This window comes from Capra hircus, unplaced genomic scaffold (genome assembly GCF_001704415.2).
Source record: "Capra hircus breed San Clemente unplaced genomic scaffold, ASM170441v1, whole genome shotgun sequence".
Classification (NCBI taxonomy): domain Eukaryota; kingdom Metazoa; phylum Chordata; class Mammalia; order Artiodactyla; family Bovidae; genus Capra; species Capra hircus.
The window spans coordinates 2,436-21,366 of record NW_017190582.1 but is presented as its reverse complement, the minus strand read 5'-3'; the positions used below and the strand labels follow the sequence as shown (position 1 = coordinate 21,366).

The following is an 18,931-nucleotide window of genomic DNA, read 5'->3' as shown; positions in this document are numbered from 1 at the left end:
GGACCTGTGTTAAGGCTGAAAAGGAACAGGCCAGGCTCCTGCAGTGCAGACAGAGGCTGGGAGATCACGGAGCTCTGAGAGGCCATCCTGCCTCTCTGGAGGAGCCGTCTCTGTGAGCCTGGGGCACACATGGGGTCTGCAGATGCTGAGAAGATGTGCACAGCCAGGGGTGGTGACAACCAGAGATCCCAGCAGGGCAGACAGAGACACTCACCTGGGCTGCCAGACCTTCCTTCTGTGTCAGAAGGTAATCGAGCTCCTCATACACGGCTTCAGCAAGAGCATCTTCATAGCTAGATAAGGCTGAGAGATCACCAGCAGGTCAGAGAAGCTTCCCCAGATACCCCGATCCAGCCAGCCCACCTTCATCTCCCTGGTGCTCACATGGGGGCTGCCAGGACCTCAGCGTCGTCTCCTACACCATGCACCATGTCAGCACCTTCTCCCCTCATCTGACCCTGATTACAGCTCAGCGCCAACTCTGTCTGGTCTCACAGGAGAGGCCATGACTTATGAGAGTTCATGCCCAGTCCTAGGAACCTCTGTCTACTCAGCCCTTAGAGCTCAGCACGGAGCACATGGAGTCTGCAACTCACAACAGTACCTGGCCCAGGTTCCCCTCCTCACACCTGCCCCATCTCCTGCCTCCACACACTCTCCTGTCCCCAGTTCCCCTGCAGCCCACCTCTGCGCTCTGCTCTCCATCTGAGCAGCTGAGTCACCAGGATGACGAGGACCAGGAAGAGAAGGGCCCCCAGGATGAGGCAGAGGACCCCAGGCAGGGAGAAGATGCCAGGGAGAGAATTTGAGGTTGTTCTGGTCCCTAGGAGAACAGGAAAAAGCACCTGAGATAGTCTTGGGCACAGAGAAATCTCCTACGTCAGCATTTTCAGGAGCTCTGGACAATGGCGTCTCAGCCTCAGACAGTGTCAGGGCTCCCCGGGGTCTCCTCCTGAGACAAGCCAACTCCACTCTGGCCAGTGTGGCCCGAGGCAGAGCTGGGGATTGTCAGGGAGCTGCCCTGCGAGACAGCCTCTGAGGACCCAGCTCATCCCCTCTCCTTGGGCTTCAGGAGACAGAGCATCAAACATCCAGGGACCTGCATCCCACAGATGAGGAGCAACACTCAAGGGCACGTGGGAGTTCCTTAGATTCTACAACATGGGAACCAGACTTCCTTGGACCCCGGGCAGGAGAACATTTGACCCTGGACATCAAGGCAGGGGATTGCCCAGTGTAATGCCCGGGCTACCCCCCACAGCCACGGCTCCTCAGACTCTTTCCTGTTCTGAGCTGTCAGAAAGCCCACAGAACAGGTCCCCAGTATTTGAGTATTCTCTCCTGCCCATGTATGGATCACAGTACCTGCTGTAGTCGGGGGCAAATTTGTCATTATACCTAAAGAGAAAAATAGCAGTGTTGGAAAAAAGAAATTGGTCAGAACGCAGGGCAAACCATTTTTCCCTCCTGAGCCTGAAATCACCCTCAGTCTCCACAACATCAGTGTCAAGTCCTCCCAGCTCCCCTGTCCTAGATCAGAGCCTCAGCACCCGGATGTCTGAACACAAACTCCCCACCATGCCTGGCCCAGCCCGCTGCCCCTGCGCTGCCCCAGCTCACCCAGGGTGGACCCCGAGCCCCTTACACACCAGAGCACCTCACACCAGCATCCTCATGTTTGCAGTCGCTCTGCCCCAGGGCTCCGCAGCACAGTCCCACAGGGAGGACTCCCGGCCCCTGCACCGCACCTCATCCAGCCAGATGCTCCCATTTCCAGGGCCGAATGTCCGGCCCGCACGGCTTCCAGGGCCTGGCCACAGCCCAGCTGCTGGCACACCACCTTGGCCTCTGCCAGGCTCCAGGAGTCATCGCACACGGTGCCCCAGGAGCCGCTGTGCCAGACCTCCACCCGCCCTGAGCACTCGCGGTCTCCTCCCCTGAGCCGGAGCTTCTCTCTGTCTGAAAAGGCAGCAGCCCCTCCTGTGACTGCCCTGGTGGGAAGAAGGAGCCCCTGGGAGCCACAGGGGAGGGGGCGGGCTGACGTACCTGTGCAGGGGGCAGCAGCTGGACAGCTCTTGGGTCTTTTCCTGCAAACAATGGGGAAACAGTGGATCAGAAATCACTGAGGGTGGTCCTGTCCCCCACATAAGATTATCTAAGGTCTGACTCAGTACAAATGACACATGAAAACACAGGCTCATTATCTCCTGGGCTGAAACATTCACTGCATCTGATCACCAGCTGAAATTACTTTAAATATTTACTTGCTTATCTGTCTTCACACCCGCAGCAAATATAAACACAGACATCTGCAAATGTACACACACTCCTCTGAATGAAGAAGGACCTTGTATATCTTATATGTGCCATGTTTCTACTATTAGGACAGTGCCTGCACATTCTATGCACTCATTCAACAAATATCTATGGAAAACCATTTCTAAATACCTAGATAGAGGCTTGATAAATATTTATTAAATGAATGAATAGACAAATAAAATTCAGAGAAATAAAATTTTTTTAAATTCATACTAATCAGTGAAATATTAAACCAAATATAAATTAATGGTAACAGTCTAGGATAATAGTTCACATTAAGAATAAGAAGTTCAGAAACAGAGAGTCAATTTATATTCAAAATCTCATGTACATAATTTTAATGGAAAATTATTGGATAGATTATAAACTGCTCTTACCTACTATTCAGTGTGACACTGGGCAAGTGAAGACTACTGTTGTAAAAGGAAAGCCTCTTTTAAACTTATTTTTAATTGGGAGATAATTGCTCCACAATGTGGTGTTGGTTATGTGTGTGTGTGTGTGTGTTAGTTGCTCAGTCATGTCCAACTCTTTGTGACCCTATGGACTGCAGCCCACCAGGCTCCTCTATCCACAGGATTTTCCAGACAAACATACTGGGTGGATTGCTATTCACTTCTCCACTGGATCTTCCCTACCCAGGGATCAAACCCAGGTCTCCCACACTGCAGGCAGTTTCTTTGCTGTGTGAGCCACCAGAAAAGCCCGTAGTGTTGGTTAGGAATCTCTTTAAAAGGAAGTATACAGGAAAGACTTACTAGAATTCTGAGAAGACATATGGACACATATATGTACACACTGAGTAAGCCAGAATTTTTTGGCAATAGTGAAAAAAAGCCTACTGAGAAAAATTTGTATTGAGAAGATGCAGAAATAATAAACAAAAGACTGCAAATATATATATAAAAGAATTGAAGCTGACAGAAATAAATATAAATTCAAGAAAAACAGAAGGGTAAATAGTATCTGTCATAAAGTATCAACATTTATATATTCTTTCCAGATCATCATATCAAAACTCCTAACCCACTCTATGCAGAGAACCTCTGGAGAAAATGATGGCAGGACCTCTGTGAGCAGGTTGCTCATTTTTCATGGTCAAAGACTTTACCACCTCTCAATTCACAGGGTTTAATTGTAGGAAAAACATCATCAATAAAAGGTCTCATAGTTTCGTGCCTCTTTGGCCTTCAAAATGAAAAAGACAAAGAGACGAGCAAAGAGAGACAAGGAAGGGTGAGCCTCTGCTTTTGAAGTATCTGATCCCACATTCTGTTAGCTATGGGTTTCAGGCAACATCCAGTATATCATTCAACGTGTACCTGAATGGGGTGTGTGTGTGTGTATGTGGAGGAGGAGGGAAGGAGAAAGAGAAACACAGAGAGAAATATTGAAGGAATAAGGTGCTATGGTTTGACTATTTGTCTCTCTCGCCAACATTTATTTATTTCATTCAAAATTTATTGCTGAAATCTCACTTCCCAATGTAACAGTATTTACTGGTGGAGCCTTCTCAAACTCTTCCAAAAACGGAAGAAAAGAACACTTCCAAATTCATTTTCTGAAGCCAACATTAGTCTGATACCAAAGCCAGATAAGGACACCATGAGAAAAGAAAGTTACAGGCTAATACTCTGATAAATATTGGTGCAAAAATCGTCAACAATATATTAGAAAACTGAATTTGACAATACACTAAAAGAATCATACACCATGATCAAGTGCTATTTGTTCCAAGGATACAAGGATAGTTCAACATTCACAAATTATTCAGTGTGTTACACCAAATAAACAAAATGAAGGTAAAAATCATATCCTCAAAGGATGCAGAAAAAGTGTTTGACAAATTCAACATCCACTTACAGTAAAAACTCTTTTACAAAGTAGGTATAGAAGGATTGCATCTCAACATAATTAAGGCCATATGAAAATTCTGAAAGAGATGGGAATACCAGACACCTAACCTGCCTCTTGAGAAATCTGTATGCAGGCCAGGAAGCAACAGTTAGAACTGGACATGGAACAACAGACTGGTTCCAAATAGGAAAAGGAGTACGTCAAGGCTGTATATTGTCACCCTGCTTATTTAACTTATATGCAGAGTACATCATGAGAAAGCTGGACTGGAAGGAACACAAGCTGGAATCAAGATTGACGAGAGAAATATCAATAACCTCAGATATGCAGATGACACCACCCTTATGGCAGAAAGTGAAGACGAACTAAAAAGCCTCTTGATGAAAGTAAAAGAGGAGAGAGAAAAAGTTGGCTTAAAGCTCAACATTCAGAAAACGAAGATCATGGCATCCGGTCCCATCACTTCATGGGAAATAGATGGGGAAACAGTGGAAAGAGTCAGACTTTATTTTTTGGGGGCTCCAAAATCACTGCAGATGGTGACTGCAGCCATGAAATTAAAAGATGCTTACTTCTTGGAAGAAAAGTTATGACCAACCTAGATAGCATATTCAAAAGCAGAGACATTACTTTGCCGACTAAGGTCCGTCTAGTCAAGGCTATGGTTTTTCCTGTGGCCATGTATGGATGTGAGAGTTGGACTGTGAAGAAGGCTGAGCACTGAAGAATTGATGCTTTTAAAGTGTGGTGTTGGAGAAGACTCTTGAGAGTCCCTTGGACTGCAAGGAGATCCAACCAGTCCATTCTGAAGGAGATCAGCCCTGGGATTTCTTTGGAAGGAATGATGCTAAAGCTGAAACTCCAGTACTTTGGCCACCTCATGCGAAGAGCTGACTCATTGGAGAAGACTTTGATGCTGGGAGGGATTGAGGGCAGGAGGACAAGGGGATGACAGAGGATGAGATGGCTGGATGGCATCACTGACTCGATGGACGCGACTCTGAGTGAACTCCGGGAGTTGGTGATGGACAGGGAGGCCTGGCGTGCTGCAGTTCATGGGGTTGCAAAGAGTCAAACATGACTGAGTGACTGAACTGAACTGAACTGAACATCAACTTGACTGTAAAAAACCAAAAGCTTTTCCTCTGAAGTCAGACACAAGACAAAAATGTCTACTCTCACCACTTTTATTCAACTTAGTTTTGGTAGTCCTATCCAGATCCATCAGGCAAGAAAAAGAAAATCATGATCTCCAAATCTGAAAGGAAGAGGCAAAATTAACACTATTTGCAGATTGAAAAGTGAAAGTGTTAGTCACTCAGTCATGGCGACTCTTTAGGACCACAAGGACTGCAGCCTGCCAGGCTCCTCTGCCATTGGGATTCTCCAGGCAAGAATACTGGAGTGGGTTGCCATTCCTTCCTCTAGGGGATCTTCCTGACCCAGGGACTGAACCTGGTCTCTTGCATTGCAGACAGATTCTCTACCATCAGAGTCATGAGGAAAGAAACCCCTTACTTGATATTATATGTAGAAAACACTAAAGACTTCAGCAAAAATATGAGAACCAATACACTCAGTAAAGTTGTAGAAGAAACATCTGTATACAAAAATCATATGCATTTCTTTACACTAACAACAAACTGCTATAAGAGAAACTGAGAAAACAATTCTATTTACATTTGTATGAAAATGAATAAAATGTCTAGGATAAATTTAACCAAGGAGTGAAAGGCCTGTACACTGAAAACTATAAACACATGAAGAAAGAAACTGAAGATGACTCAAATAAATGGAAAGATATTCTGTGCTCATGGATTGGAAGATCTAATATTATTCATATGCCCATCCTACCCAAAGCAATCTACAGATTCACTGCAATCCTTATTAAAATTCCAACAGAATTTTCACTGATACAGAAGAAACAATCCTAAAATTTCATGGAGCCACAAAAGATGCTCAATACCAAAGAAATCCTGAGAATGAATAACAAAGCTAGAGGTGTCGTGCTTCCTGATTTCAAGTATATTACAAAGCTATATTAATTAAAACAGTAGGTCATTGTATAAAATGAACACAGAGATCAATGGAACAGAATAGAGAGTCCATAAATAAACCCACATTTCTATGGTCAATTAATTTTTGACAAAGAAGCCAAGAATATACAGTGGGAAAAGGACAGTTTTTTCAGTAAATGGCATTGGGAAAACTGGACAGCCACATGCAAAAAATGAAACTGGACCACTATGTTACACCCTTCACAAAAATTAACTCAAAATAAATTAAAGACTTGATCACAAGTCCTGAAGCCATAAAATTTCTACAGGAAAACACAGAAAATAAAATCCTTGACACCAGTCTTTGTGATGATTTTTTGGATTTGACACCAAAAGCAAAGGAACAAGAGTAAAAACAAGCAGATTGTGATGACATAAGGCTAAAAAGCTTCTGCCCAATTAGGAAACCATCAACAAAGTGAAAAAGCAACCTATGGAATTGGACAAAATACTTGCATATTATATTTTTGGTAAGGATTATTATCCAAAATACACAAGGAACTCATACAACTCAGTAGCAAAAAAACAAACAATCTGATTTTTTTTAAATGGGCAGAGAACCTGAATCAACTTTTTTTAAAGAATACATACAACTTGCCAATAGGTACATGGAAAACGTGCTCAACACTATTAATCATCAGAAAATACAAATCAAAACCACAATGAGATATCACCTCAGATCCTCTAGAAAGGCTTTTATCCAAAAGAAGAAATAACAGGAGTGAGGAGAATGTGAAGAGACAGGAAAGCTTTTGCACAGTTAGAGGGAATGTAAGTTGATGCAGCCCCTATGGAAACAGTATTGAGGTGCATCAAAAATTAAAAATAGAACTGCCATATGATTTAGGAATTTCACTTTGGAGTATTTATCTGAAGGAAACAAAAACACTAACTTGAAACCCAGTGTTCACTGCAGCAACATATGTTCAGTTGCTAGGTTGTGTCTGACTCTTTGCAACCCCATGGACTGCAGCATGCCAGGCTCCTCTGTCCTTCACTACTCCCAAAGTTTGCTCAAATTCATGTCCACTGAACTGGTGATGCTATCTATCTCATCCTCTGTGGCCCCTTTCTTTTGCCTTCAATATTTTCCAGCATCAGGGTCTTTTCCAATCAGTCAGCTCTTCTCAGCAGGTGGCCAAAGTATTGGAGCTTCAGCTTCAGCATCAGTCCTTGAAATGAATATTCAGGGTTGATTTCCTTTAGGATTGATTGGTTTGATCTCCTTGCTGCCCAAAGGACTCTCAATTCAACTGTGGCATCCAAGCACCACAATTCAAAAGAATCAACTCTTTTTAGCTTCTTCTATAACCCGGCTCTCACGTCCAGAGATGACTACTGGAAAAAATATAGCTTGACCATATGGACCTTTGTCAGCAATGCAGTGTCTCTTTTAATACCCTGTCTAGGTTTGTCACAGAGGAGCAAGCCTCTTTAATCAAATGGCTGCAGTCACGTCAGCAGTGATTTGGGAGTCCAAGAAAAGAAAATATGTCACTGTTTCCACTTTCTCCCCTTTATTTGCCATGAAGTGCTGATGATCTTAGGTTTTTAGAATGTTGAATGTTGAGCTGTAAGCCAGCTTTTTCACTCTCCTCTTTCACCTCAATGAGAGGCTCTTTAGTTCCTCTTCACTTTCTGCCATTAGAGTGGTAGCATCTGTGTATCTGAGGTTGTTGATATTTCTCACAGCAATTTTGATTCCAGCTTGTGATTCATCCAGCCTGGCATTTCCTATGATGTTCTCTGTATAAAAGTTAAATAAACAGGGTGACAATATACAGCCTTGACGAACTCTTTTCCCATGTAGAACCAGTCGGTTGTTTCATGTCCAGTTCCAACTGCTGCTTTTTGATCTGCATACAGGTTTCTCAGGAGGCAGGTAAGGTGCTCTGGTATTCTCATCTCTTTAAGAATTTTCCACAGTTCATTGTGATCCACATGGTCAAAGGCTTTATGTAGTCAATGAAGCAGATGTTTTTCTGGAATTCTCTGGCTTACTCTATGATCCAACAAGTGTTGGCAATTTGATCTCTGGTTTCTCTGCCTTTTCTAAACCCAGCTTGTACATCTCAGAAGTTCTCAGTTCACTTACTGCTGAAGCCTAACTTGAAAGACTTTGAGCATAACCTTGCTAGCATGTGAAATGAGCACAATTGTGAGGCAGTTTGACCATTCATTGGCATTGCCCTTCTTTGAGATTGAAATGAAAACTGACCTTCTCCAGTCCTGTGGCCACTGATGAATCTTTCAAATGTGCTGACGTATTGACTGCAGCACTTTAGCAGTATTACCTTTTAGTATTTTGTAGCAATATATATCATCCAAGCAATCTAATTGAATTATGAGTCAAACAATGTAAGTCTTCACTGATGAATGGATAAAGAAAATGTAATATAGACTTATATCTACCCATAAAAAGAAGAAAATCTTGCCAGTTTCAACAACATGGATGGACCTCGAGGGCATTATGTAAGTGAAATAAATCAGACAGAGAAAGAAAAATAACATATAATCTCATTTATATGTGTAATATTTAAAAAAAGCAAGTTCAGAGATGCTGAGTAGTTGTGGTTGCCAGAAGTGGGGGATTTGGTGCAGGCAAAGGTAATCAAAAGGTATAAATTTGAATTATAAAATGAATAGGTGAAGAGATATATACAGCATGGTGACTATAGTGAATACTGTATTGTCTATTTGAAAGATGGCAAGAAAATACATCTTAAAAATTCTCATCATGTAAGAAAAATATTTAACTATACCATATCATATGCTATGGTATATCATGTGATTCATTGGATCTGATGCCTGAGATATATCACTGAGGACCTTATTACGATTCAAAGAATGACTTGAACTTGAACTCCATATATCTAGACTAGTGGCATTATGTTGTACACAGCAAAAAGTATAAAGTTGTATCAATTATATCAATTAAAAAATTTTAATAAAGAAAGTTTGGAACATGTAGATTAAATTAGCTCCATCCAAACTTCATTTTATAAACTCAACTTAAACCCATCACTTAGATTTTAAAATATCAAATCTCACTAATAACATCCTACAGGGTTGGGACAGACACAGAAACAGACATAAGTCACCTGCACAGGAGATGTAGGCTTCCTCCTTTGGAGAGCATGAACTGTATTTCCATGGGCCAGAAGGACACTGCCAGAGAGAGGTATCAGTTTTCCGACACTGAATTAAATCCACCCACCGGGGTCTAGAACCTTCCCTGAGATCAACAGAGGTGTTGAGACTTCCGCTGTCCCCACAGCCAAGCTGACTGCAGATGATGGACACGGTGACATCATCCATGGGGCTGTGGCACACACTGCCCCAGGTCCCGTTGTAGAAAACTTCCAGCCACCCAGCACACTGCTGGTCCTCGCTCACCATCCTGAGGGCCAGGAACTCTGAGATCGAAAAGGAGGAGACAGGACACAGTGAGCACCCCACTCAGTGCTCTGGGTCTTCCTCTCTCCCCAAAATTGTGAACATTCGTCTGTGACCCAGCTGAGGAAGCAAATCCATTAGATGACCAGAGTGAAACTTGTCTCCTCTTCACCTGACTTTGTCCATTTCTGACTGTCTTTCTAAATATTTCTACCACCGTGATATGGTGGATATGAACTGAGAGGAAGACCAACCTGGACACCAGCAGGGAGAGGGAGCTGACACCTGCTTCCTGACAAAACATCCAAGAGAGGGTATGAAAGGGATGTGATGTGAACAGTGTGGAGGCAGATAGAATAATGGACCCACAGATGGCTACATGGAACTTTTGTCTGTGTTTCCTTATCTGGCAAAAGAGGCTTTACATATGTGATTAAGGTATGGTCCTTGGGATGGTAAGAGTCACCTGAAATATGGCGGATTAACCACCTGAGCACAGTCTAATCACATTCTTAGACTCACTATCCTTTAAAGTGGAATCCTTTTCCTCATTCTGGTTAGAGGGAGATGTGAATATGGATAATGGTCAGAGAGGTGGAGCATTGCTGGTCTGATGATGAACAGAAGGGGGTTATGAGTGAAGGAAGGCAGGCGGCTTCTAGAAGCTTGAAAAGACAGGAAACAGATTCTTTCCCAGAGGCTCAGAAGTGACGTGGCCTGCTGAAACCTTGATCCCTGTACAGTGAGATCCCTGCTGGACATCTAAGCTAGAGAAGTGTAAGGAAATAAATATGTTGTTTTAAACCACTAACAATGTAGCAATTTGTTATAGAACAAACAAAAACTAGCACAGTGGCTTTAAGACTTCTCTACTCTATGTACCAGAAGGGTGAGCCCTGATTTTTAAGAAAAACTGTGAGAAAAGGCTCTGCCAGGAAGAAAGCACCAGAATCTCAGCTGCTGCAGGAGGCAGTGAAAGCACCTCGTCTTCACGTCTACTAGAAAGACAGGCTCCATGGGAGGAAGCCTCCTTCTCTGGTCCTTTCAGCATCTCTCTCTCAGGGCTCATAGCCCCGTCCTCCAGGGCCCCACCCCTCCTCCAGCCTGTGGACAGTGTGGAGTGCTGACCTGAGCAGATGACCCCCGCGTCCTCCTTGTGTCTGCAGTCGTGCTGCCCCAGCCCCGGGAAGGGCATCTCCACACATGGGACTCATTTCCTGTGCAGTTCAGGTCGTCCAGCCAGATGGGCCCTGATCCTGCCCCGAAGTGAGCAGACCCGTGGCATTGAGGGCTTCTCCACAGCCCAGCTGCCTGCACACCACGCGGGCATCGTCCAGGTCCCAGCCGTCATCACAGATGGTGCCCCAGGAGCCCTGGTCAAGGATCTCCACTCTCCCGGCGCAGGGACCGCCCCCGTCCACCAGGCGGAGCTGCCTGCTGTCTGAGGAGAGAGAAATGGGACAATGGGGCGGTGACCTGAGGAATGAGAAGGGTCTTCTGTCCTGTGGGACCCTCACCTGAGCAGTAGGGGGCGCTCTCCTCTGAGCCCGCAGATCCTGCTCGTTCAGACACAAAGTGGTCGCACTGGGGCAGCACCTGGGTCTGGTTTCCTGAAGAAACAGCAATGATTAGAGGGTTGGGAGGGTAAAGAACAGGAAAGTCAGTTAAATTAAATATTTTTTAGGAGGGGAGGGAAGTTTGGGGGGAAATGGATCCATGTATATGTATGGCGAGTCCCTGCCTATTCACCTGAAACTATAAAAACACTGTTAATCAGCTATCCCCAATACAAAGTAAACAGTTCAAGCAACAAACAAACAAACAAAAAACAAAAATGACCTAGTGAGGGAGCTGAGATGAAAGCTGGAACACACTGGCAAAGTTACCAGAATCTTGGTGTTCCCTTTCTGCAGGAAGAGCCCTGGTCCTGACAGTGGCACGATCCCTGCTTTAAGCCAAGCTTTGCCCTAAGAATGAGGTAAACAAGTTGTTCCATCCTTAATCCACCCCTAAATAGAAGAAGAAAAGCAAAGGTCTTTCTGAAGGAGTTGTACAATTATTTATCTACAATGTTTGTGGTTTAAAAAATACTGATATAAAAGAGATCTCATGGAACACCAGAGCAAATAGAAACATTAAAAAAATTCCCAGGGTATTTGGCTCTTAAAGTTACCTGACAGAAAATTTATTTTGTTTTATTTTATTAATTTTTATTTGAGTATCATTGCTTTACTATGTTGTGGTAGCTTCTGCTGTACAGCAAATTTAGCAAGTTATACATATACATATGGGCTTCCCAGGTGACTCAGTGGTAAAGAATCTGCCTGCCAAACAGGAGACTGGGGTTCCATCCCTGGGTTGGGAAGAGTCTTTGGAGAAAGAAATGGAAATCCACTCCAGTATTCTTGCCTAAGAATTCCTATGGACAGAGAAGCATGGCAGTCCATGAGGTCACAAAAGAGTCAGACACAACTCAGCGACTAAACAACAACTATATCTATCTATTTATATTTATATTCATATATATCCATACACACACACACACACACACACACACACACACACACATCTGCCCTCTTTCTTGGATTTACTTCCTATTTAGTCACCACAGAACACTGAGTAGAGTTCCCTGTGCTATAAGGAAGTTATTATTTGTCTATTTCTGTGTGCATGCCTGCTAAGACACTTCAGCTGTGTGTCTGACTCTGTGACACTACGGATTGTAGCCCATCAGGCTCCATGTCTATGGGATTCTCCAAGCAATATCTATTTTATACTTAATATCAATAGTGTAGGGCTTCTGAGTCTGGTGGCTCGGACAATAAAGAATCCACCTGCATCGTGGGAGACCTGGCTTTGATCCTTGGGTTAGAATGTCCCCTGGAGGAGGGCATGGCAACCCACAGTAGTTGTACCAATTTACATACTCATATGTAGGAGGATTCCCTTTTCTACACATCTTCTCCAGCATTTATTTGTGGATATTTTTAATGATAGACATTCTAACTGGTGTGATGTATTACCTGACTGTAGCTTTGACTTGCATCTCTCTAAATATTAGTGATGTTGTATTTGTTAGCCATTTGTATGTCTGGAAAAAAAATGTCTATTTAGGTTTTTTTCCCATTTTTTCATTGGATTGTTTGGTTTGTTGATATTGTGTTGTTTGTACATTTTGAAGATTAATCCCTTGTTAATGACTTCATTTGCAAATATTTTCTCCCATTCTGAGAGTTGTCTTTTTGTTCTGTTTATGGTTTCCTTTGATATGTAAAAGCTTTTAAGTTTAATTAGATCTTATTTTTTTTTTTTTATTTTTATTTTCTTTAGGAATTTGATCCAAAAAGATGCGGTTGCAACTTATGTCAAAGAATGTTCTGCCTATGTTTTCCCCTAAGAGTTTTATAGTCTGACAGAGAATTTAAATAGCCATGATTAAAGTGCACAAAGAATTAATTGACACGATGTGTATCTTGGCAGAGAAATGATAACAAAAACAAGTGAAAATTCTACAGCTGAAAAAGTTAACTGCTGAAATTAAGAACTAGAGAATGAGCGTATCAGCACATTAGATCAACATAAAGTAGAAATAGTAAAATGGAAAAATCAGAGGATAAATATTCCTCTATTTAGAAATGCTGGTCCTATGGTAAGTGCCTGGTTTACAATGCTATATAACAAAATTTCCCCCACAACTTAGTACTTGAAGTAATTTATTTTTAAATTTTGCTCATGATTTCCCGGGTAAGTTGGGAAAGACTCACCTTGGCAGTTCTATCTTTGGTGTTTCTCATGTGGTTGCATTTAGATGTCATCTGGGACTGACATCTCTAAAGGTTTGACTGGACTGTGGTTATGTAAGAAATTCCCAGAAGTATTACTGTTGTTGTTGGGAGGGAGGGATAAAGGCGCATCATGACTGCAACATAATCCAGGAAGATTTTACATACTCAAGGAAAAAGAGGGCAGGAGAGGAGCAAATAAGGAGAGAAAGGGAAAGCTAGAGCAAGAGAGAGAGAGAAAAGAAAGAAAGAAGGATTAAAGCAAAATACTAATCAACATTCGGGGAATCCAGGTAAAGTTCAGAGAGAACTCATTCCTAGAAAACCTTCACTAAAAGAAATACTAATAACATCAAACCCATAAAATGCCTAGGAGAAAACCTAGTTAAATGTGTGCAAAACATCTGAGAGAAAGTCAAGACCTAATTGAATGAAGGGATATATTTTGTCAGTGAATTGGGAAACTCAATGTTATCAAAGTCAGACATTCTCAAATTTATATACAGATTAAATCTGACCTCAATCAAATTCCCTTGTGCTTTTGTATGTCTGAAACATGACAAGCTGATTCAAAATTTATGTTGCTGTTCAGTCACTTAGTCGTGTCTGACTCTTTGTGACCCCAAGGACTGCAGCACACCAGGCTTCCCTGTCCATCACCAACTCCTGGAGCTTGCTCAAACTCATGTCCTTTGACTCAGTGATGCCATCCAACCATCTCATCCTCTGTCATTCCCTTCTCCTGCCTTCAGTCTTTCCTAGCATCAGGGTCTTTTCTAGTGAGTCAGCTCTTCGCATGAGGTGGCCAAAGTATTGGAGCTTCAGCTCAAAAATGTATAGAAAATACAAAACCAAGACTGACCAAAGCAGTTGGCAAGAAAAGCAACAACATAACTTCTTTAAATTAAAGTTACCCAGACTTACTATGTGTGCTTAGTCACTCAGTCATGTCCAACTCTTTGTGACCCCATAGACTATAGCCGCCAGGCTCCTCTGTCCACGGGGATTCTCCAGGCAAGAATACTGGAGTGGGTTCCCATGCCCTTCTCCAGGGGATCTTCCCAACCCAGGGATCAAACCCAGGTCTCCCACCTTGCTAGGCAGATCTTTACTCTCTGAGATACCAGGGAAGGTTCAACACTTACTGTAAAATTACAATAATTAAGAAAATGTGGTACAGGTGCAAGGAGAGACAAAGGATACAGTGGAACAGAATAGAGAGTCTAAACAATGTATTCAGACATATGTGCCCTTTCGCTTATCACAAAGGTGGCACTGCAGTGGGGAATAGTCTGTTCAGAAAAAGATTTTGAGTCAACTGGATACCCATATGAAAACAGGACACTTGACCCTTATCCTACACAGATGTCAATCCTAGAAGCAATGTACAATTACATGCAAAAAAAAAAGTAATTACACTTCTGTGAGATACTCTCAGAGAACATTTTTGTAATTTTGGAGTAGACAAAGTTCATTTTAGAAGACTATAAGGAGTTCTAGGGACTGGATCAATGGACTAGTTCAAAACTGAGACAGAAGTACATCAAGGCTGTATATTGTCACTCTGTTTATTTAACTTATATGCTGAGTACATCATGCGAAATGCTGGCCTGGATGAAGCACAAACTGGAGTCAAGATTGCTGGAGAAATATAATAACCTCAGATATACGGATGACACCACCCTTATGGCAGAAAGTGAGGAGAAATTAAAGAGCCTCTTGATGAAAGTGACAGAGGAGAGTGAAAATGTTGGCTTAAAACTCAACATTCAAAGAACTAATAACATGGCATCTGGTCCCATCACTTCATGGCAAAACGATGGGGAAACAGGGACAGACTTTATTTTCTTGGACTCCAAAATCACTGCAGATTATGTCTACAGCCATGAAATTAAAAGATGCTTGATGCTTGGAAGAAAAGCTATGACCAACCTAGTCAACATATTAAAAAGCAGAGACATTACTGACAAAGGCCCATCTAGTCAAAGCTATGATTTTTCCAGTAATCATGTATGGATGTGAGAGTTGGACCATAAAGAAAGCTGAATGCTGAATAATTGATGCTTTTGAATTGTGGTGCTGAATAAGACTCTTGACAGTCCCTTGGATGGCAAGGAGGCAACCAGTCAATCCTAAAGGAAATCAGTCCTGAATATTCATTGGAAGAACTGATGCTGAAGCTGAAGCTCCAATACTTTGGCTACATGATGGGAAGAACTGACTCATTGGAAAAGACCCTGAAGCTGAGAAAGATTGAAGGCAGGAGGAGAAGGGGACGACAGAGAATCAGATGACTGGATGGTTTCACCGACTCAATGGATATGCGCTTGAGCAAGCTCCAGGAGATGGTGAAGGACAGGAAAGCTTGGCATGCTGCAGTCCATGGGGTTGCAAAGAGTCAGACATGACTGAGTGATTGAACGGAACTGACTGACTGAAAGAGCACTACATGGACAGAAAAAAAGTTGATGAGTCAAACCTAAGATGAGTAACTTGGCTCATTGAAGTACAGCATACCATTAAGAAAATAAAAATATAAGCCAAGAATTAAACACAAAAATCATAATAAATACTTTTGCCAAAAGTCATCATCATGATAATTTGCACCATTGTATTTGTAATAGTCAAGAACTGGAAATAAACTCACATCTCTGCCATTAGTTGAATGGTTCAATACATGGTCAGGTGATCATTCAAAGGAATACTCTATAATAATAAAAATGAATGAAATGTTGCCATAAAAAACATCATAAGTGAATCTCAAACACAGTTTGGAGTCAAAGAAATAAACACAAAAGAAAACATACTGTATGGTTTTACATAAAGTTCAAAAACAGAAAATATTCTATGGCAGTACAAGTCTTAGGTAAGCAGTCTTCCCTGGAGAGGAGGAGGACACAGCTATTGGGAGGCAATAGTGATTCTGTGGTGCTGTGAATGCTCTCTGTGTAGATCTGGGCTGGGGAACATGACCTAGGTGTACACTTATTGTTTGTACTTTGTTCTCTATTATTATCCTTAAATAATATTGTTTCATAAAAAATAGTATTCATCTAGGTGTTTCTTTCCCTGACATAGCACTTCTTACATTTCTTAGCACTTCTTCCCCCTGAAAAAATGAGTGAACAATGAGAATGCTATGGAGCAGGACCTTACAGAGCCTTCTCAGGACAGATCACCCTCATGTCCTCCACCTGCCTCTGTTTGTAGAAAAACCTAATTAAACAATAAATTTGATCACAGAAATAAAAAAAATCAGAAACAAATGAAAACAGTCAAATAGGATGAAATAATGATAGTTTAGCCCTAAACAAGTTCAAGGACCTTTAGTTCCTTCTCATGGGGTATAGATAACATTCTGAGCCATATCTTTTGAGCTATTTTGCAGATACGGAAATCCCAAACAGTGGTAGCAATAAATTACATGATGACCAGACTAGTGGGGTGCCATTTCCTTCTCCAGGGGATCTTCCCAACCCAGGGATCAAACCCGAGACTCTTGCATTGCAGGCAGGTTCTTTACCATCTGAGCCAACAGGGAAGTTCGTAATCTTTATCTTTCACAATTTCAAGATCGGCCTCAAGGAAATGGGAACAGATCAGCACTAGAACAGATGATTAACTGTATTTCAAACAATAAAAGTGACACTGATCAGACTTATTTCAAGATGATTGTCGGAGCTAGCTATGCTATTCTGCAGGTAAACTGTCCCCCTTCCACCTGTGCACTCCTGAAATTCCCATTTAAAAACACTCACCCCTGATCAGCAAGGAGGTTCTTTGGTACATTAGTCCTCTGTCTCCCCAGAACTGCTGGTTTCCTCAATAAAGCTGACTTTAATTTTACCCCACACTTGTCTCTCAATGTTGGATTCTTGAGTAATGAGCAGCTGAAACCCGAGTTCAGTACCAAGATTAAACATTTCACTACAGAATATCTTCATTTTTAAGCCTGTTTTCCCTTACTCTCTGCTCTGGGGATATTTCACTCCAGGAGCATCCTAAGTATAGTAGCCCTTCCCTCTCTTACCTGAGCAGATCACAGAGGCCGTATTGCCATGGGAACAGTCAGGAACACCCAGGGCAGTCACAGGGCATTTCCACAGGAAGGACTCAGTCCCTGAGCAGTGAAATCGGGCTTTCCAGAGTTGATCACTTCCTTCTGCCCCATTTGGGGTGGAGATGGCGACTCCACAGCCAAGCTGACGACAGACAACATTGGCATTGGCCAGACTCCAGTGGGAGGCACACAGCACTCTCCATCGTCCAGAAATGTTCATCTCCACCTGCCCCTCACACTGAGAGGAGCCATTTTTCATAAGCCGGATGTCTGTGTACACTAATAGAAAAAGACAGGATTTCAGCAAAGTTTTTTTTTTTTTTTAGCTGAACCGATTGTACGTGGATGTTAAGTCTTGCCATGCATCTCACCTGAACAGGCAACCTGAACAGCTCCACTGTGGTGACAAGTGCCCCCTGGACAGGGCACTCTGGGGCACCACCAGAGCTTAGGCTCCTCCCCCTCACACCTGAACTCTTCAGCCCAGACCCGGCCATCGGACTCTCTGACGGGTACTTGTCCCAGGACAGACACAGCCTTGCCACACCCCAGTTCCGCACAGATGACCTGGGCAGTGGGGATTGTGAAGTTTCCATCAGACACTGGGGTCCAGGCTTCTCCAGAATACACTTCTACTCGCCCTGAGCAGGGTCCATCCCTCCAGCCAGACGCACAAATCCTAAGAGAAACAAAGAACAACAAACCCAGTGAGTGTTCATGAACCTGGCTTGACAACTGTAAACAACACCTCACAGGCAAAGGTGGGAAAGAGGAATAAGAGGGGATAAGAAGAGAGAATTTGACTGTCATTGTCAAATTGCATTTTCATGAGCGAGTTTCTGAAGAGATATCCAGAAGGATTGCAGGGTCAGTTTGGAAGGGCTGGATCCCAAGGAATATATATTGGTTAGGAATGTTAATTCTTATCTGGGGGCCTGGAAACTTCAAGGCCCAAAGAAACTGCACAGTGGTAAACATTCAAACTTGAGTGCAGAGCTGAACTAACTGAGAGTTAAAAAAGATCATGGGATTCGAGAGCTTAGAGGCCTAAGAGCCAGAGAAGTTTAGAAGGTCATCCTGAAATTTCTGGGGCTAGAATTTTGGGCAGTTTTCTTTGAGCCAATATTCAAGTCACTGGGGATGGGAACATCATGTGGGCTGGATCTGAGTGCAGGCATTAGGTCACAATTAGGTAACCTAATTGTGAAAGAAGTTGTTCACAGATAAGTTTGGAAATGACGAAAGCTCAGAGTGTCATAGGAGAGGGAGGGAATGATCCTAGCCATCTTTTTAAAAACCTAGGATTTATGGAGAAGGAAATGGCAGCCCACTCTAGTGTTCTTGCCTGGAGAATCCCAGGGATGGGGGAGCCTGGTGGGCTGCCATCTATGGGGTTGCACAGAGTCGGACATGACTGAAGCTACTTAGCAGCATGAACACACCTGAGAGAAAGTGAAGTC

General features: G+C 42.8%; 1 pseudogene; it reads right to left on the bottom strand.

Annotated features, from left to right (window-relative positions):
* Positions 1–214: 214 nt before the first annotated feature.
* On the bottom strand, positions 215–18,150 carry LOC102190214 (annotated as a pseudogene).
* Positions 18,151–18,931: the final 781 nt, after the last annotated feature.